This window comes from Erpetoichthys calabaricus, chromosome 12 (assembly GCF_900747795.2).
Source record: "Erpetoichthys calabaricus chromosome 12, fErpCal1.3, whole genome shotgun sequence".
NCBI lineage: Eukaryota > Metazoa > Chordata > Cladistia > Polypteriformes > Polypteridae > Erpetoichthys > Erpetoichthys calabaricus.
Window position 1 is genome coordinate 149,425,014 of NC_041405.2, and position 22,078 is coordinate 149,447,091.

The window sequence follows — 22,078 nt, forward strand, 5'->3', positions numbered from 1 at the left end:
GGCTAACATCCGCCACGGTGCCCTCTTTCAGTTGCGAGAAGCAGATCATAGAATGGTTGAAAATACTTTTACTGTCAAATAATGCAAAGAGTACGCGACACGTATTCCGCCCTAATTCTGGGCTCATCAGGCGTACACACTCACTGCATCCCCTCTCAGGAATCAAACCTCGAACATCAGCGCCAGAGGCAAAGCCCCTAACGTTGCGCTACGGTGTGTGGTTCGTTCATTCGACAGCATGTAGATCAGGGTAATTACATTCATGGCATTCGTAGTCTGAATCACAATCTGATTGTATGGGTGGTTGCCTACCAGGTAACGCTTGTGGTTGGTCAGCAAGTCGGCTAACATCCGCCAACGGTGCCCTCTTTCAGTTACGAGAAGCAGATCATAGAATGGTTGAAAATACTTTTACTGTCAAATAATACAAAGAGTACGCGACACGTGTTTCGCCGTAATTCTGGGCTCATCAGGCGTACACACTCACTGCATCCCCTCTCGGGAATCGAACCTCGAACGTCAGCGCCAGAGGTGAAGCCCCTAACGTTGCGCTACGGCATGTAGATTGGGGTAATTACATTCATGGCATTCGTAGTCTGAATCACAATCTGATTATATGGGAGGTTACCGGATGTTAGCCGACTTGCTGACCAACCACAAGCGTTACCTGGTAGGTAACCACCCATACAATCAGATTGTGATTCAGACTACGAATGCCATGAATATATATATATATATATATATATATATATATATATATATATATATATATATATATATATATGTATATATACGAGGGGGGACCCAAAAATAACCGGAAATATTTTTAAAACGTGTTTAATTTAATTTTCTGTACAAACTACAATTAGTCTCCTTCAAAGTACTCTCCATTGGCGGAAATACACTTATCTAACCGTTTGTTCCATTGTTCGAAACATTTTTTAAATTCGTCTGAAGTAATGCCCATTAATGCTCTGGTCGTTTTTTGTTTTACCTCTTCGACGTCAGCAAAATGCCTTCCTTTCAAGTCTTTTTTCATCCGAGGGAACAAAAAGAAATCACACGGAGCTAAATCCGGTGAGTAGGGTGGGTGGTTCAGGGTTGTCATACCGTTTCTTGCCAAAAATTGGTGAATGCTGAGAGCAGTGTGAGATGGAGCGTTGTCATGATGAAAGAACCAATCGCCCGACTCCCACAAATCAGGGCGTTTCCTTCTCACACTGTTGCGCAACCTACTTTTACAAAAAAATTCACTGAACACAAGCACAACCTTCCAGACTGATGGCACTCGGCAGACTGACTTGTGAGGAGTGTAACTAGATTGCCCTAGCGGCCCAACCACGTACTACAAGTACCAACCTAACAACAACAAAATTCCGGTTCTTTTTGGGTCCCCCCTCGTATATACACTGTCTGCACAATTATTAGGCAAGTTGTATTTCTGAGGATTCATTTTAATATTGAACAAATACAGTGCTATCAGTCAATGCAAAATGTTAATAAACCTGAAACCTGAATGTTTCACAAAGGAAACGTGAGTGTGAACATTCTCAGGGGAAGACATATGTGTGTACAATTATTAGGCAAGTATTAGTGTGCAGAATTATTACGCAACTAAAGGAAAAACAAACATTTTCCCATCTCAATTGTTTATTTACGTCTTTTTAAGTCTCGTATTTAAGTGAGAATAATAAGCAACTTAAAATTTACAAAGAAACATTTCTGACATTTCCAAAAAAAAAAAGTGACCCTTCTTTTCAATAACAATCCTAAGCCTTCCATTCATAGAGTTTGTCAGTTTTTTGATCAACTGTTTGTGCAGCAGCAACCACAGCCTCCCAGACACTGTTCATAGAAGTGTACTATTTTCCATCCATCTATCATCCAACCCAGGGTCAAGGGGGTCTGCTGGAGCCAATCCCAGCCAACACAGGGCACAAGGCAGGAAACAAACCCCAGGCAGGGCACCAGCCCACCGCAGGGCACACACTAGGGACAATTTAGGATCGCCAATGCACCTAACCTGCATGTCTTTGGACTGTGGGAGGAAACCCACACAGACACGGAGAGAACATGCAAACTCCACGCAAGGAGGACCCAGGAAGCGAACCACAGGTCTCCTAAGTGCGAGGCAGCAGCGCTATCCACTGTGCCACTGCGCCACCCTGCTGCCGTACTATTTTCTTTTCACCTTAAATCTCCCATTTAAGAAGGGCCCACAAGTTCTCAGTAAAGTTTATGTCAGGTGAGGAAGGGAGCCATGTCATTATTCTTTGAACTTTAAGGACTTTACTGGCTAGCCACGCAGTGAGGTACTTCGATACATATGATGCATAAAAATCATGGTCTTCTTGAAAGATTGCAGACTTTTTTCCTGCACCGCTGCTTGAAGAAACTGTCTTTTAGTAAATGGCAGAAGGTTTGGGAGTTAATTGTGAGCCCATCTTCAACCCAAAAAGGACCAGCTAGATCATCTTTTATAATACCAGCCCATACCAATACCTCACCTCCAACCTCCTGCCGTCTGAGTCGAAGTGGAGCTCTGTGCCCATTACTGAACCAGCCACAGGCCCACCCATCTGGTCTGTCAAGAGTCACTCTCATCTCATCAGTCTTTAAAACCTTTGAAAAATCTGTCTTCAGATATTTCATGGCCCAGTCTTGACATTTCAACTTATATCTTGTTCAGGTGTGGTCAGGTTTCAGCCCTCCTTACCTTGGCCATGTCTCTGAGTACCGAACGCCTTGTAGTTCTGGGCACTCCAGGTAAGTTGCAGTTCTGGAACATGACAGCACTGGAGGATAACGTGTTACTGGTAGGTTCACGTTTGATCCTTCTTAAATCTTTGGCAGTTAATTTGCGTCTTTTTTTCTTGACACGTTTCTGTTGACTATTTGTAACAAACGGCTATACTTCCTTAGAAGACTGGCGTCCTTCAATCAGACGGTTGTGGCGAGTGCCCTCTTCTATGCCGTGGTGTGCTGGGGAGGCAGCATTAAGAATAAGGACGCCTCACGCCTGGACAAACTGGTGAGGAAGACAGGCTCTATTGTAGGCACGGAGCAGGACAGTTTGACATCTGTGGCAGAGTGACGGGCGCTGAGCAGACTCCTGTCAATCATGGAGAATCCACTGCATCCACTGAACAGGATCATCTCCAGACAGAGGAGCAGCTTCAGCAACAGACTGCTGTTACCGTCCTGCTCCACTGACAGACTGAGAAGATCGTTCCTCCCCCAAACTATGCGGCTCTTCAATTCCAGCCGGGGGGGTAAACGTTAACATTATACAAAGTTATTGTTTGTTTTTACCTGCATTTTTATTACTCTTTAATTTCCATCCATCCATTCTCCAACCCGCTGAATCTGAACACAGGGTCACGGGGGTCTGCTGGAGCCAATCCCAGCCAACACAGGGCACAAAGCAGGAAACAATCCTGGGCAGGGTGCCAACCCACCGCAGGACACACACAAACACACCCACACACCAAGCACACACTAGGGCCAATTTAGAATCGCCAATCCACCTAACCTGCATGTCTTTGGACTGTGGGAGGAAACCAGAGCGCCCGGAGGAAACCCACGCAGACACGGGGAGAACATGCAAACTCCATGCAGGGAGGACCCGGGAAGCGAACCCAGGTCTCCTAACTGCGAGGCAGCAGCGCTACCACTGCGCCACCGTGCCGCCCACTCTTTAATTTAATATTGTTTTTTTGTATTAGTATGCTGCTGCTGGATTATGTGAATTTCCCCTTGGGATTAATAAAGTATCTATCTATCTATCTATCTATCTATCTATCTATCTATCTATCTATCTATCCAAACCGTTTGAAGGTTCTGTGATCACGCCACCATATCTTAGCAATTTCAAGAGTGCTGCATCCTTCTGAAAGACTTTTTACAATTTTTGACTTTTCAGAGTCAGTTAAATCTCTTTTTTGGCCCATTTTGCCTGAGGAAAACAAGCTGCCTACTAATTATTCACATCCTTGATATAGGGTGCTGATCTCCTTAGGCCACACCCTCCCTCATTACACAAATACACATCACCTGATATGCTTAAATCCAATAAGCATTCAAGTTAATACAGGTAATATGGAGTTGGAATATATACATAAAAATGATAGTATGGTCAAAATAATCACTTGCCTAATAATTTTGCACACAGTGTATATATTGTGACAGTAGGGGGCGCTGTCGCACCTCCAAACCTGCAGACAATAGATAGATAGATAGATACGCCAAAACACCAGGTAAAATTCTCAATGATGAATTTATTATAACAAAAGTGTGCACCAAGCACCTCCACTATACTCAAATAAATCAATAATCACAATTAACAAATCCTCCACTCCTCCCAGCAGCTCTGTCGCACTCCCTCCCAACTCCGTCTGCTGGGTTTCCCATAATCCTTTTTAGAGTCCTTGACCCAGAAGTGCTTCTGTCCTTCACTTCCGGGTCAGATGATCTCTTCTTTTTTCTTCAGCCCGGAAGTACTTCATTTCTTCCGTCCCCGTGACGAGGTAGTACTTTCCGGGCTATAATAAAAACAGTTGTGCCTCCCTGCAGCAGCCCCCATGGCATACAGCAGGGCTGTGTAGCCAGACTCCATTGTCCATAATGCCCTGCGAATTCGGGGCACCTCTATGCTGCAGGGAAGACTCCCTCTAGCGACCTGGGGGTGTTGGCTGGTATAAACTGCCGGCCATCCCTCACAATATATATATATATTGTGGCAGACAGCCAGGACCCATACCCGGCCAAGATGCCTAGAAGGACCAGGAGAGGGATTATACCTCCCCTGGACCACGAGAGGGCAGCCGCCCTGTTCTGTATGGGGGCCATGGGAACTGAGCTTGGAAGCTCAACCCTATTGGGGCCCGTGGCCACCACAGGTGGGTGCCCGGAGGATTGGAGAGCCCTGGATGTCAGCACTTCCGCCACACCCAGAGGTGCTGCCAAAAGACCCTCACAGAGCACCTGGAGCACATCCGGGTGGCTATAAAAGAGGCCGCCTCCCTCGAGTTGGGAGGAGAGGTGGAAATGCGGAGGAAGTCTGGAAGGGAGAGAACCGGATGAAACAAAGGTGTTTGGTGCATGGGCACCATATAGTGGTCACTATATACAGTGTGCCCAGCACAATTCCCAACAATGCCAACCTAACAGGCTCATTCCAGAAGGGGACTCGAACCGGTCTTCACACCCTTAAAAATGCTGGTTCTTTAATGGCACTTTCAATTCTTTACTGGGTTGTGTGGTTCCTTATTGCTCCATTGCATGACAAAGCACCATTTCATTCTGGGATGGCTTCTTTGCATTTGAAATTGGTTCTTTGTGCTTTCAGAAACTTCCTGATATGCAGAAGAAACCTGAACTCTTTCATGTATGGTAGGCAAGCTAGCATGGACACTAGCAGATTAAGAAAACCTCAACTTAGCTGGAGTTTCTGTAAGCAGTGAGAGTCCTTTTAAAGTCAGGAGCTACTGGTATTTCACAAATCTGTTAGCACTTATTTATGATTATATAGGCAACCTGTTATGGATCTAAATATCTATCTATGTATATATATATATATATATATATATATATATATATATATATATATATATATATATATATATATATATATAAATCTATCTATCTATCTATCTATCTATCTATCTATCTAAATGTGAATGGATGCTTTCTTTTGGGAACCAAAAATGTTTACCCAATGGCACCACTTTGAAGATCCACTCTGGCACCCTCACTTTTAAGAGTGGGGATCCAAATGCAGATGTTCTAACAGCTTCTCAGAGATTCTGTGTGTTGTGTGAGCTTCAGTATGAATCACAAGGTGTACACTAACAACTGGGCAGCACGGTGGCGCTGCTGCCTGGCAGTAAGAAGACCTGGGTTCACTTCCCGGGTCCTCCCTGCGTGGAGTTTGCATGTTCTCCCCATGTCTGTGTGGGTTTGCTCCCACAGTCCAAAGACATGCAGGTTAGGTGCATTGGCGGTCCTAAATTATCCCTAGTGTGTGCTTGGTGTGTGGGTGCCCTGCAGTGGGCTGGCGCCCTGGCCAGCATTTGTTTCCTTCACGCCTACATTATAAACCCCTTACACTGCCATAGACCCCTGCATTAAGTCCTGGTCTGTGTTTTCTTTCCCCTGTTGTTGTTTTTTTTCTCTCGGGTCGTAATCGTAATTTGAAATCCTAAATTGGTCCCTTATGGCTAAACACTCAGGGCTGATCTTGAGTTGAGTTTGTGTTCAATGCTGCTGGGAATGCCACGCGCTCCCCATGTCCCAGAAGTGAATGAGCCGGTGACAAAATGGATGGGTTACACCCAGATCGCTCAAACTCAGTAAAACCTGTAAGCTTATTTACAAGGCAAAAAAATAAAGTATGATGCAACTTTACAAACCAAACGAAGTGAAACGAATCCAAAGTTAAACGGAAAAGCACTTTAAGTCCCGGCATAGACATGTCCAAAAGCAAGCCATGCTCTTTAAGCGGAGAACACAAATGTCACAACATACATCCCCTTAATGCTTCACCATCATCATCATCCTCATCATCCTGGTGACCTCAGGTTAGTAATCACTTAATCGCTATTTCATAAGGCGCCTTGTAGAATAACAAACCTCACCACAAAACGCCTTTAAGAGCAATGCAGAGCCGCCTAGAATCCCGAAAGCAAAGCAACTTTCGACTCACCTTCAAAGTCCTGAAATCGGACACTTCAGAAGACCTGTTCGCCCTGCTCCTCACGCGGACGCCTGCATCACATCAAGCCGGTCTGTTGGCTCTTCTTGTAATCCCCTGAACATTTTGACGCACGCAGGTTCTTTCTCTCTCTTTTGGGAGGCTCCCTCAGGTGTCTGACATCACAACGACTCCGCCCACCTGAGTAATCCGCTGCTTAGAATGACAAGGACATGTAGTGGGTCACAGGAGAGGCCCTCCCAGTGGGTGCACCTGTGGTGAATCAAGCGTAGCACGCACGTGACAGCAGGTATCGGAGCAGAAATGACGGCCCTGGTTCGTAGAAGGTAAAACCGGCCGAGCAGCACTAGCACACTATTGGCCGAGAGAGACACAGCCGGTCAACCAGTTAGGCGACACAGGCGGCCGGCAGGAGCGCCCTTTGTGTAACTCAGGCGGAACGCGCTCTGGTACTCTACGTTACACCCGCGCTACGGGCAGTGAGTGGCGCCGTTTTGGTTAGTGAAGGGGCGCTACAGATACCGAGGGGGTACCCCACTCCAACCCCCGGTCCTCCAAATCTAATAATAGTGAACGCGTTCTGTGGACATCGGGGCTGGTGGGGGGCGCTCTGGACTTTTATTAATTAAAGGGGCACGCGTCCCAATCCCCAACATCAAACCCTCCCCGGACTCCATATAGTGCTGCCAACTGTCCTCATTTTCCCGGACATGTCCTAATTTTTAACGCGCCACGGACTGTCCCGGAAGAATTTATAAAATTTTGAAAATGTCCTGAATTTTGACTCCTAAAATTTGAAAATCTCCATATCCTTATCATCGCAATTTTGAAAGCCATACACCGATCAGCATTTGCGGAAGTAGTGCGCACACTTTTTTTTCCGGAATCTTCACTTCCATTCTGCCAGTAAACAACGCAGATATTGACGAGAATAGTCGACGTCTGCCAAACTTGGCTTTTCACTTCATTGTTTGAACTCGGCTTTATCTTCTTAGCGAGTAGACGAGTCGTTGTAAATGTTGTTCCATTGCTTAATTGTTTGTAATCCTAATTCACCCTAAGTGAAGTTACTCAAACTCGAAATTACAATTTCACGTTTTCTATGCGAGGCACTATATAATAGATAAATAGATAGATATGAAAAGCATGATAGATAGATAGATATGAAAAGCACGATAGATAGATAGATAGATAGATAGATAGATAGATAGATAGATAGATAGATATGAAAGGCACTATATGATAGATAGATAGATAGATAGATAGATAGATAGATAGATAGATAGATAGATAGATATGAAAGGCACTATATGATAGATAGATAGATAGATAGATAGATAGATAGATAGATAGATAGATAGATAGATAGATAGATAGATAGATAGATAGATAGATATGAAAGGCACTATATGATAGATATATAGCTAGATAGATAGATAGCTAGATAGATAGATATGAAAGGCACTATATGATAGATAGATAGATAGATAGATAGATAGATAGATAGATAGATATGAAAGGCACTATATGATAGATAGATAGATAGATAGATAGATAGATAGATAGATAGATAGATAGATAGATAGATAGATAGATATGAAAGGCACTATATGATAGATAGATAGATAGATAGATAGATAGATAGATAGATAGATAGATAGATAGATAGATAGATAAATAGATAGATATGAAAGGCACTATAGATAGATAGATAGATAGATAGATAGATAGATAGATAGATAGATAGATAGATAGATAGATAGATATGAAAGGCACTATATGATAGATAGATAGATAGATAGATAGATAGATAGATAGATAGATAGATAGATAGATAGATAGATAGATAGATAGATATGAAAGGCACTATATGATAGATAGATAGATAGATAGATAGATAGATAGATAGATAGATAGATAGATAGATAGATAGATAGATAGATAGATAGATATGAAAGGCACTATATGATAGATAGATAGATAGATAGATAGATAGATAGATAGATAGATAGATAGATAGATAGATAGATAGATAGATAGATATGAAAGGCACCTGCATGGAGTTTGCATGTTCTCCCCTTGTCTGTGTGGGTTTCCTCCTGGTGCTCCAGTTTCTTCCCACAGTCCAATGACATGCAGGTTAGGTGCATTGGCGATCCTAAAATTGTCCCTGGTGTGTGTGTGTGGGTGTGCCCTGCGGTGGGCTGGCGCCCTGCCCGGGGATTGGTTCCTGCCCTGCGCCCTGTGTTGGCTGGGATTGGCTCCAGCAAACCCCCGTGACCCTGTAGTTAGGATATAGCAGGTTGGATAATGGATGATTGATGGATAATGATACTCAACTTGAAAGATACTATTTAAAAGAAAGAAGCTCCTCATTTAATACTCAATGTGAAAGTCACACTGTATAAGAAAGAAAGAAAGAAAGAAAGAAAGAAAGAAAGAAAGAAAGAAAGAAAGAAAGAAAGAAAGAAAGAAAGAAAGAAAGAAAGAAAGAAAGAAAGCACACACTTGCCTGATTCATGTTTAAGGATCACTAAAAGTGGTGCAGTCGTCTGAGTTCTGCAGATGCCCACCGTCAGACCACTGGACCTGTTGACGTTTCCAGCTCCGGTACGACTCGCTCACAAAGGCCCAGCAGCACAAGCACAGCAGGCGGGAGCAGCAGGCTATGAAGTTTATTTTATTTTATTTTATTTTTTTTCTCCCTTCCCTGTGTAGAGCTAAGTGGCTGATAATATTTTATCCATTTGCGTAAAGACGTCCCATAACACTTGGCACTCCTCTGTGTATTTGCTGAAGGTTTGGCTGTAAATTTAAAGCCCTAAGGTATGTGCCAGACATAATAACCTCTGAACAACTGAAGAAATATTTCCGCACATTTTAGTTTCATCAACCTCGGGTTTTATTTAAAACACTTAACAGATAATATTTAAATGAAGGAAGCTGGTAATGTTTTAGACAAGGAAATACAATTTTCTCTTATATTTAGCCAAACCCATGAGTCACATAAGCAAGCGTAGAACGTGAAGGGCAGTCAGTTCTGAAATCTGTCTAATGACTGACTCCCCAACGTGGTGAAGTGCCTGCCTGTGCCCATATGCATGTAGTCAAGCTGTATGACCACGGCTTGGGCACCTGAGGATCACCTTCCGGGCTCTCACAAGGTATGCAATGGAGCAAGAGGGGGGCGCCAACACTAACAACACTGTTTCTTATCTCCTCCATACCTCCGAGATGCCCCCCATTCAGGGCACTTCAGCCACACTTCATTCAACTAAACCACACAACATAAATTTGAGGGCACCCAGAAGATGGCGTCTCAGTCTGAGGAACGCGGTCCCACATGGCAGAGCTCCCCGACCCGGACCCACTCGAGAGACGTGATATTTTTGTGCCACAGTGCGCTCAGTTCTGTTTGTTGTTTTGCACTTTGGCAGTAAACGGGGTGGCCTGGTTTGACGTGAGCGTGTGGGGTAATCAAGTCACAGGGTTTCCCATACATCAAAACTAAAAAAGAAATTATAATTGACAACATTATTGTTTCACGTTACATATTCCTTCAAGGTGATGTTTCAATCCGTATTGTCTGTTGAACGTAGCACACACGTCTTCAGTAAATCTGAAAAGGTTATTTTAAGATATCAGTTCTCGTAAGTAATGCTTGTTGAACTAAAGAATCGTTTTTTTCCAGTGAAGAAGGTGCCTGCTTTTGGTGCTCTGATGATTTGGAGGGGCAGTTATTTGTTATTTCTTTTGCTTAACCGAACCCCCCATTAGCAATAAGACGCATACCCCTTGGGCCTGATGTTGTACCAATCCTCACTGCACCTCACTCACTCAGCGCTTCAGGCGACGATGAAGAATTAGTGCCAACATGTTCAAGCAATGAGCCGCCGCCATTCGGTCGAGATGAACTTAATGATCAGTAAGATATTGAGGCAGAGCTCTGGAGGTCCCACCTAAGAGACATCACGACACAACGTGTTCTTCTTACTGAAACGGAGGAGAAGAGTTTGCAGCATATTTCAAGAAAGATGGACCCTTGGCTTACTGCACTGATACAAGTGGCCCAGAGCAGAAACTCAGCAGAGATTAACAATTAAGGAGAATGGAGGCTCACCTAGAAATGTTTAAAAATATTAGATTGACCAAATACTTCCATGTTAAATTAAATTCTTTAATTTCTATTTATATAGAGATTTTTCTTACTACTCAAAGCGCTCAGCAATTGCAGGTTAAGAGCCTTGCTCAAGGGCCCAACAGAGCAGAGTCCCTTTTAGCATTTATGGGATTCGAACCGGCAACCTTCCGATTACCAGTGCAGATCCCTAGCCTCACAATTGATTTAGAACAACTCGATTTAATTAAAGGATAAGTATCTGTGTGTTCATCCGATTGCCATGTCTCTGTACATTCCAACAGATGGCACATCACAATTCACACTGCTTTTATGAATCCCATACCAAATGACATGACAGAGATGTTTGCATTGCATTTGTTATTCCAACAGATGGCACATTACAAACATTAACACTGCTTTTACAAATCTCATAACAAATGGCATGACAGAGACGTAGGCATTACAGTTTTTGCAACTAATGGTGCATCGCAACCATTAACACTGCCTTCATAAATCCCATACCAAATGACATGAGAAAGACTAATGAATTGTATTTTCCATTCCAACAGATGGCACATTATAAACATTAACACTGCTTTTATGAAACCCATACCAAATGACATGACAGAAACATATTCATGTTATTTCAACAGATGGTGCATCACTAACAGTAGCACTTGTTTCATGAATCCCATACCAAATGACATGACTGAGACATATGCATTGCATCTCATTCCAACAGTTGCCGCATCACAAACACGAACACTGCTTTTAAGAATCCCATACCAAGTGGCAAATAACAGAGACATCCATCCATCCATTTTCCAACCCGCTGAATCCGAACACAGGGTCACGGGGGTCTGCTGGAGCCAATCCCAGCCAACACAGGGCACAAGGCAGGAACCAATCCCGGGCAGGGTACCAATCCACCGCAGGACACACACAAACACACCCACACACCAAGCACACACTAGGGCCAATTTAGAATCGCCAATCCACCTAACCTGCATGTCTTTGGACTGTTGGAGGAAACCGGAGCGCCCAGAGGAAACCCACGCAGACACGGGGAGAACATGCAAACTCCACGCAAGGAGGACCCAGGAAGTGAACCACAGGTCTCCTAAGTGCGAGGCAGCAGCACTATCCACTGTGCCACTGCGCCACCCTGCTGCCGTACTATTTTCTTTTCACCTTAAATCTCCCATTTAAGAAGGGCCCACAAGTTCTCAGTAAAGTTTATGTCAGGTGAGGAAGGGAGCCATGTCATTATTCTATTCAACCACAGCCTCCTAGACATTGTTCAGAGAAGTGTACTATTTTCCATTCATCCATCATCCAACCCAGGGTCACGGGGGGTCTGCTGGAGCCAATCCCAGCCAACACAGGGCACAATGCAGGAAACAAACTCCAGGCAGGGCACCAGCCCACCGCAGGGCACACACTAGGGACAATTTAGGATCGCCAATGCACCTAACCTGCATGTCTTTGGACTGTGGGAGAAAACCCACGCAGACACGGGGAGAACATGCAAACTCCACGCAAGGAGGACCCAGGAAGTGAACCACAGATCTCCCAACTGTGAGGCAGCAGTGCTATCCACTGCACCACCGTGCCGCCCATAACAGAGACATATGAATTGCATTTGTCATCCCAACAGATGGCACATCACAAACATTAACACTGCTTTTACGAATCCCATACCAAAATGACATGACAGAGACATGTGCATTGTATTTGTCATTCCAACTGATGGCGCATCACAAACATTAACACTGCTTTTACAAATCCCATACCAAAATGACATGACAGAAACATATGCATTGCATTTTTCATTCCAACTGATGGCGCATCACAAACATTAACACTGCTTTTACAAATCCCATACCAAAATGACTTGACAGAGACATATGCATAGCATTTATCATTCCAACTGGTGACACATCACAAACATTAACACTGCTTTTACAAATCCCATACCAAAATGAGATGACAGAGACATATGCATTGCATTTGTCATTCCAACTGATGGCGCATCACAAACATTAACACTGCTTTTATGAATCCCATACCAAATGATATAATCGAGACATATACATTTGCCATTCCAGTAGATGACACATCACAAACATTAATACTGCTTTTACAAATCTTATACCAAATGGCATAGGTGCACTGCCAGCGTTAATGCTGAGGTCTCTACTTAGATTTCAGCCCGTCTTAGATGGGTAGCACAGCTAGTATTGTTTGCATGAATAAATTGTGTAATTTGTCTAATTTTAATCAAAGTTCTTTTCAATTTAGTGCTCAGATGTGGTGCAATGTAAATATTCCAAAGCTATTTTTTAATTGTGTTCATAAGGGGTGGAGTGGTGGCTCTGAGGCTAAGGATCTGCGCTGGTATCCAGAAGGTTGCCAGTTCGAATCCCCTGTATGCGAAAATTAACAAATTCCTAATGCAAGAAATTGTATAAGGTGAAATAAAGAACAAAAAAATGCAAATAAAAATAACTATTCATAATTAAAACAATGTTTATGAGATCCATTTTGTGTTATATTATTACGACGTCTTTCAAAGTGAATGCCATCAAAAGGCCAACTAAAGAAGAATATTAACTCTCTCCATAAATTATATCACACGAACGCTGGAATGTTTTTCTTCACATAGAGAAACAGAGACATGCAATACATGACCACGTAATGTGGTAGACAGTAGGATTTCAGATACCTTCAGAATTTGACTCATTATCACTCTGGATATCACTTTCCCAAAAGATTCATCCGCTTGAAGGTTCCAGAATTTTTATTTATTTAGATTTGTAAGAGGCACCATACATTAAGTAACAGATTTCTGAAATAGCAGTGGGTCCTGATTTTCAAAGGACTCTTGCTGCATTCAATAGCACAGGTTTTCTTATCTGTTAGTGTCCTGCTAGGCAGCCTGCTATACAATAAAGATTTGAGGTTTCTTACACACATTTCAAAGCACAATCAGCCAACTTCAAAGAGCCCGTTCCTGGATGAAATGGTGCTTTGAGGAAGCACACAAACTGCAGTGAAGAGCCATAAAGTGCCATTAAAGAAGCACCATTTTTAAGAATGTGGCTCTGCGCTGGAATTTCATGAAACGTCAGAAATGTCAACTGAACTGATGAGAAGCTTTAAGATTTCATGATCTTGATTACACGGCCCCTACCTATTTGTTCAACAACGCCTCGGGGTCTACGAAAGCAAGAAGGGACTACGGGCACTTCATGCGATTCTGCAGCAGAGTGAAGCGCACGTAACTAAAGGGCGAGCGCAGTGCGGCGCGTTAAACTCCTCCAGCAGGGGGCAGTCTTCTCATTTCACTTCCGTACGCTCGTGTGTCTGAGTGTTTGCGGCGTTCTCCACTACGGTGTCCTCGCGCTACTCATGATCCATTTCACTAGAATCTCACTTTCGTTTCTTTCTTAACTTTCGATTTCGGCTTGTCATGACACTAATTAATTGTACGCGCCAGGATGAGCGATAAGCAGCAGTACGTGGCGACGGCACCACTGCGAGGTTCATTATGATTTCGTTGTTTGTTGACAAGCTTCGTTTTTTTCCCTATACATTAAACAACGAGTCTTTCGTTTTAATTTACTTAATCAGACGCTTTTATAAATTGTGACTCACGTTGCAAATTACACCATTAAGTTGCAATTTGTTAAGTGTCTCGTTTTGATTCAAGTCAATTCCGTTTATTTTTATATAGCGGTCTCCAACTGTGCGCAGGCGCAGGGTGCTGTGACAAGTCCTCGGGCAAAACGCAAGTATAATTTTTACAAATTACTAAAAATAGAAGAGGTACACATAAAGACACACATTTCTTTAAACATACAGGAAAATAAAGTAGACTACTCTGAAGCTGATTAACATAAATGGAAACTAACAATTGAACTATTGCGCTATGGTCAGTTGACAAGAGGAGAAACATACAAGAACGTGTCGGATAACGTGTTACATTGCCATAGGTTTTCATGTATGTTTGTAAAATACTAGATATATGAAAATGCAGCTGCACCCGTGTTTTTACTAATATTTCCTATCCACCGTATTCGTTTTGCATTAATATTTTTTGCTTACTGTGTTAATTTAACTGATAAAAAAGGTAAACTTCTGATCGTCTGACGGTTAATTTGGCGGCTCAAATTATTATTAATTAGTACTTGACTGACACTTTTATCCGAGGCGACTTGGAGCACCATCAGGTGAAGTGACTTTCTCAGGGTCACTACCAGGATTTTAATCCACAACCTCAGGGTCTGAAGTCCAAAAGTCTTAACTAATACACCACACTGCATTTACATTTAACTATCAATCCCTTTATCGAAACCGTTTAATTAGGTCTCGGCGAGCTGAAGGGCATCCGAGCTCAGGCCAACATTGGACACACTCACTCGGAACCTGCAAATCACCCAGATAATAATTATAATTCTTTGCATTTATATAGCGCTTTTCTTACTACTCAAAGCGCTCAGCGATTGCAGGTTAAGGGCCTTGCACAAGGGCCCAACAGAGCAAAGTCCTTATTGGCATTTACGAGATTCAAACCGGCAACCTTCCGATTGCCAGTGCAGATCCTTAGCCTCAGAGCCACCACTCTGCCCATGTAGGATTATTATTATTATTATTATTATTATTATTGTTGTTGTTGTTGTTGTTGCTGTTATTTTACAAATGGTCAGTATTTCTCACTGTTTTTCTTTTTGTTTCTTTTCAGACCAAAGTGTGTGTGTACATATAGATATATTTACCTATTGATTATTTGTTAATTTTAAATAGCTTCTGTAAAAAGCCAAATTTCCCTCCTGTGCACAAATAAAGCTCTATCTGACTAATATATAGTGCCTTTCACATCTATCTATCTATTTTTTTTTTCATCAGTGTAGCTCACTAACTGACCGAAATTAATGTCACAAATAATGAACCTCCTTATCACTGACAACTACAGTACATTACCATATGTGCTAAATAAATAAATGTTGTTGTGGTTGTATCCATGTAACACTGACTAGCTCTAACACTTTATGGCCGATTGTATACTTGTCAAATAACGAAAATCATCCTATTTTTTTAAACCTCTTTTTTATTTAATCCAAGTATATGTCACATATGGTAAATACTGAAAAGAATCAAGCATTTATTAATAGACCAACACACCTTGATCTCTGTGAATACGAGATGATTCATCAGCTGTTAGGCCAGTTACTGTCATGTAACTGACCTGGGCGGACCAGAGGGTGTGCCACATCAGGACTTGTCTGTGACGTCTGAATCAAAGAAGCTTTATGCCCAGTGGGAAGAGCTCTGTACATTCTGTATCAGCTTTGAGCGCGAGTCACACAGAAAGCAGTTCTTGCACACAGTTAGCCTTTCCTCTTCAAGACACTTAAACAAAGACAACAAAAAAAAAAAAGCTGTCAGATTTGTTTTACCGAGTATTCTTGCTATGGGGGCCTGGATGTCTAAGTTATAGTGTCAGTCTCTGCATCCAACTAATAGTGCTTTTCACATCTATCTATCTATCTATCTATCTATCTATCTATCTATCTATCTATCTATCTATCTATCTATCTATCTATCTATCTATCTTTTCATCTATCTATCTATGTATCTATCTATATATCTATCTATCTTTCACATCTATCTATCTATCTATCTATCTATCTATCTTTCTATCTATCTATCTATAATATAGTGCCTTTCACATCTATCTATCTCTATCTATCTATCTATCTATCTATCTTTAATATAGTGCCTTTCATATCTATCTATTATATAGTGCCAAACACATCTATCTATCTATCTATAGTGCCTTTCACATCTATCTATCTATCTATAATATAGTGCCTTTCATATCTATCTATCTATCTATCTATCTATCTATCTATCTATCTATCTATCTATCTATCTATCTATCTATCTATCTAAACTGAAAGTGTGTTCCATCAGCATCAGTGATTGGTTACTAATGAAGAATGTGACTCCCCCGTGGCCCTCCAGGATCAGATTTACAGGGAAGCGCTGAGATTGATGCCACTCCATTAATTTTAAGGAATACTTTGTCCTAAAATGATATTTTTTTTATATGTCACTTACCCCATGTAGTTTGTAGTGAATGCTGAGAAAAAAAATGTAATCTTATGTTCTCGTGCAGAATGCAGAGAAGAAAGTTTATGCTCTAATAGAACCAGAAGTGAATGCTCTTTAAAGACCAATGATGTGAAAAACAGCCATGGCTAAAAGAAAAAAAAAAACTGTCACGTTACTCGTGTCACATACTCCGTATGTCAGTTATCCAGCTGTATGCTCAAAACAGGCAAAAATGTGTACGTTTTTGCTAAAATATTATTAAATAGAACTCTGGAATAATCATTGCACATCATAAACAGGAAACCAAAGCCTCGTTTGATTGATGTTTTGACCTGAAGACCCGCCTCTCTCCTTCATTGATTGGTCAAGAGGCGTATTTTCATTTGTCACTTTTGTCTTCTGTTATATCATAAACCTTTTTTCTCTCCATTCTCTGTGAAAACTTGAGTTTTTAAAAAAGTACATGGACTTTGGTAACATACAATATAGATATTAGATATATAAAAGCCAAATACCATTGGAATGTGGGTTACCCTTGGCCCATTGGTGCTCGCCAAGAAACGGTTTTAAAAATTTCATGGTCCAAGCGCGAAATTTCTCATAGTTTTTAAAACACGTTTCTATGTCTGTCTGCTTTTCACGAGAGAGCTACTTCACGGATTTAGATCTGGGGTTTTCTTTCTATAATTTGAAAGAACATTCCGTTGATTTTGCGACTTCTCTCATCGCGCTAAGTATCATAGTTCGCTTGCGGTACCGATTTATTAACACTAATCCGAGAGAGGCTCATTGGGCTACTGGGAGAAAAGCGGGACCCTCCTCATTTACGCGCTTGCCTCGGGCGTAACCTCCGCTTAGTTAGCGAACGAGAGAACTACTTCACGGATTTAGATCGGGTTTTTTACTATAATCTGTTTGAACATTCCGGTTGATTTTGCGACTTCTCTCATTGCGCTAAGAATCATAGTTCGCTTAAAGGAGCGATATATTCACACTGATTCGAGACAGAGGCTGCGGGCTGAGGGGAGGAGAAAGAGTGACGTCAGGAGTAGAGAGCCAGGCGTGGGTGAAGCTACGGGGAATAGCTAGTAGTAATTTACAATATATATATATATATATATATATATATATATATATATATATATATATACATACATATATATATATATATATACATATATATATATATATATATATATATATATATATATATATATATATATATATATTATATATATATATATATATATATATATATATATATATATATATATATATATATATATATATATATATATCTCCATCCATCCATCCATATTCCAACCCACTGAATCCGAACACAGAGTCACGGGGGTCTGCTGGAGCCAATCCCAGCCAACACAGGGCACAAGGCAGGAACCAATCCCGGGCAGGGTGCCAACCCACCGCAGATATATATATATATATATATATATATATATATATAATTTTTGGGTGGAGTATTCCTTTAAGGTAAGTTCTTCTCTCTGGCCTTATCAGTATCAGGAACACAGATATTTGATCTTCTTTCTTGACGCTGAGGTTTTAGAGTTTTAAGTTCACACATCTTGAAATGAGATTCTTACTTGCATGAGCCCCCCAGACTAGTGGCAGTAGTGTAATACCACCAGCGGCTCATTTACCAACCGGCATGGTTACAAACAACGCTCTTCAGATCTTGACTTCTAGTATTATTTTGAACAGACAGGAAGTGTTACTCGGCAGGCTTTGCAGTTAACCTTAAAATCTTTTCTTGTCATTGCAGTCTGAGTAGTGCAGTGTGGCCCTCTAGTGGCCGCTGGAGGTTCAGCATTACCAGTACTTCACGTAATAATCCTGAACAAGTTAATTCATCTGTCTGTGCTTCAGTGTAAGGGAAACTGAAAACTGGCTGCAATATTCGTATCCATGTGCTGTCGTGCGAGGAAGGTCAAATAAATAAATGTATTGTGACAAACGGACACACTCGATTTATCAAGAAAACACTTTTTCTTTACTCTTATCTTAATACTGGTAATGTAATACAATCAGTACAAACTGCAATATTCAAATCACCCCTATTCTTTAGTTCCGATACCGGGACTCATACACCAGGCAGTATCAGTTAGTGGTGGTAGGCAAACTCAAACGCCCCACTTTAAACTTCAATAAAACACTCCCAATTGCTATAAACTAACATTCAACACAACTGTTTGAAACCCATCATGAAAGAAATCAATTTCAGGTGCAGCACTGCAGAGCCTCCTGGGACGTCAGTGCCGTCCATCGCTACAGTATTTTATGTGATTCCAATAATTCTGCAATACATGAACATAGTAAATTTGACAAATGAGAGGAGACCATTCAGTCCATCGCACCCACTTCTTTAGTTAAGAGCGAAGCTGTTCAAGTTTCTTAAAGGTTTATCTAATTTTAGGATTGTGGGCAGCAAAAGCTTTTCATAGTAGCACTGTGTTCAAGGCAAGGATCCAACCCTAAGCAGGATGACAGCTCATCACAGGGTACATGGATGTTCACAGTAGCTCCTAGACAATACCCTGCAAGTTAGGTAGCGAGTTTCTGAAGAAAAAGCCACAAGACCGCAGGGAGAATGTACAAAACTCACCCAGACTAGAGACTGAACCCAAAACTGCCAAAGTGTACCACTTTATTAACATTCTGCCCTACACTCATGGCTGCACTCGGGTCCTAATCTGAATCCTGAGTTGGTTTGTCGTGTGGTAGGTGCGGCAGCAACTGCTCCTCACCTCACCTACACTCATGTTTACCGACCAGTTTCGGCTTACCAGCTAACCCAACAAGATCTCTGGTTTACCATTTAGACAAACTGGGTGGTCGGCTAGGGCAGCACTTTTTTCACCTTACAAACACACAAACTCAATACAAATGTCCGACTCCCTCCCGTTAACCCTACTTGATAATCTTCATATGCTTGCATTATCTGCCCACCTGCATGAGCCCTTTAAGAGTGTTTTTCCAAATCCCAAGATGCACTGCACTCGGTCTCTCAAAGGTGCTCTTTACATTTGAACATTCTTGTTTCTTTACAGTCATATGAAAAATTTTGGGACCCCCTCTTAATTCTTTGGATTTTTGTTTCTCATTGGCTGAGCTTTCAAAGTAGCAACTTCCTTGTAATATCTGACATGCCTTATGGAAACAGTAGGATTTCAGCAGTGACATTAAGTTTATTGGATTAACAGAAAATATGCAATATGCATCATAACAAAATTAGACAGGTGCATAAATGTGGGCACCCTAACAGAGATATGACATCAAAACTTAGTTGAGCCTCCTTTTGCTAATCTAACAGCCTCTTGACGCTGTCCTCCTATAGCCTTTGAGGAGTGTCTGATTCTGGATGGAGGTATTGTTGACCATTCTTCATACAAAATCTCTCCAGTTCAGTTCAATTTGATGGACAGCCTGCTTCAAATCATCCCATAGATTTTCGATGATATTCAAGTCAGGGGACTGTGACAGCCATTCCAGAACATTGTACTTCTCCCTCTGCATGAATGCCTTTGTAGATTTCGAACTGTGTTTTGGGTCATTGTCTTGTTGGAATATCCAACCCCTGCGTAACTTCAACTTTGTGACTGATGCTTGAACATTATCCTGAAGAATTGGTTGTTATTGGGTTGAATTCATCCGACCCTCGACTTTAACAAGAGCCCCAGTCCCTGAACTAGCCACACAGCCCCACAGCAAGATGGAACCTCCACCAAATTTGACAGTAGGTAGCAGGTGTTTTTCTTGGAATGCGGTGTTCTTCTTCCGCCATGCAAAGCACTTTTTGTTTTGACCAAATACTTCAATTTTTGTCTCATCAGTCCAAAACACTTTGTTCCAAAATTAATCTGGCTTGTCTAAATGAGCATTGGCATACAACAAGCGACTCTGTTTGTGGTGTGAGTGCAGAAAGGGCTTCTTTCTCATCACCCTGCCATACAGATGCTCTGAATTGTAGAACGATGTACAAATACACCATCTGCAGCAAGATGTTCTTGCAGGTCTTTGGAGGTGATCTGTGGGTTGTCTGTCACCATTCTCACAATCCTGCTCATATGCCGCTCCTGTATTTATCTTGGCCTGCCAGACCTGCTGGGTTTAATAGCAACTGTGCCTGTGGCCTTCCATTTCCTGATTCCATTCCTTACAGTTGAAACTGACAGTTTAAACCTCTGAGATGGCTTTTTGTAGCCTTCCCCTAAAACAGGAGACTCACCAATCTTTATTTTCAGATCTTTTGAGAGTTGCTTTGAGGATCCCATGCTGTCACTCTTCAGAGGAGAGTCAAAGAGAAGGAAGCCCAACTTGTAATTGACCACCTTAAATCCCTTTATATCTCATGACTGGACACAGCTGTCTATGAAGTTCAAAGCTTAACGAGCTCATCCCACCAATTTGGTGTTACAAGTAATCAGCATTGAGCAGTGACAGGCATTCAAATCAGCACAATGACAAGGAGATCCAAATTTGTGCACAGTCAGTTTTTCACGTTTGATTTAATTTCATACAAGTAAATACTGAGTCACTAAAAATCTTTGTTCAGAAAACACCGCAGTACTCAGATGTTCCTAGGAAATGAAAGACACACCACTGTTATCTTTTTAGTTGAAAGGAGAGTCAATTGTTATGCAGGCTGAGAGGGGTTCCCAAACTTTTTCCATATGACTGTATATTGTTCAGGTTCAGGTTTGTAGTTCTGCTTTAGTCTTAGTCTTGTTTCCCTTTTGTCTTCTTATTTTCCATCCTGATTTTGACATTTGGTTGACGCAGATATACTTTGTTAACATTCCACCCTACCCTCCTGCTTAAGAGCTAACCTAACAGGAACTCTGGTTTACCTCCCATATCCCCAAAGACCGGCTGGTTGTCATAACTGGCAGCTCTAACAGTTGCCCCTGTGCTCTGCAGTGCATCTGAATCTTATCCAGAGGTGTTTCTCTCTTGTGGCCTGGCCCACCGTTTTCTTTCCATTTTGTCCTTCGTTTGTTTCACCATCAGTTTGCAGTACGAGAGTGTTGTACCGTGTTAGCCATTATGGATGTAATGAGAAGTCAAGCAAAATGACTCGAAGAAGGTGCCTGAATTGCCTCGAAAGCTTA

General features: G+C 41.7%; 1 protein-coding gene across 1 annotated transcript in view; it reads right to left on the reverse strand.

Annotated features, from left to right (window-relative positions):
* The window catches only part of hsh2d (hematopoietic SH2 domain containing), a 54,645-nt gene extending 47,704 nt beyond the window's left edge, over positions 1-6,941 (reverse strand). The window contains exon 1 of the mRNA XM_028816551.2: positions 6,704-6,941. The gene's annotated coding sequence lies outside the window, so the exon portion shown is untranslated. The remainder of the gene's footprint in view (positions 1-6,703) is intronic.
* Positions 6,942-22,078: the final 15,137 nt, after the last annotated feature.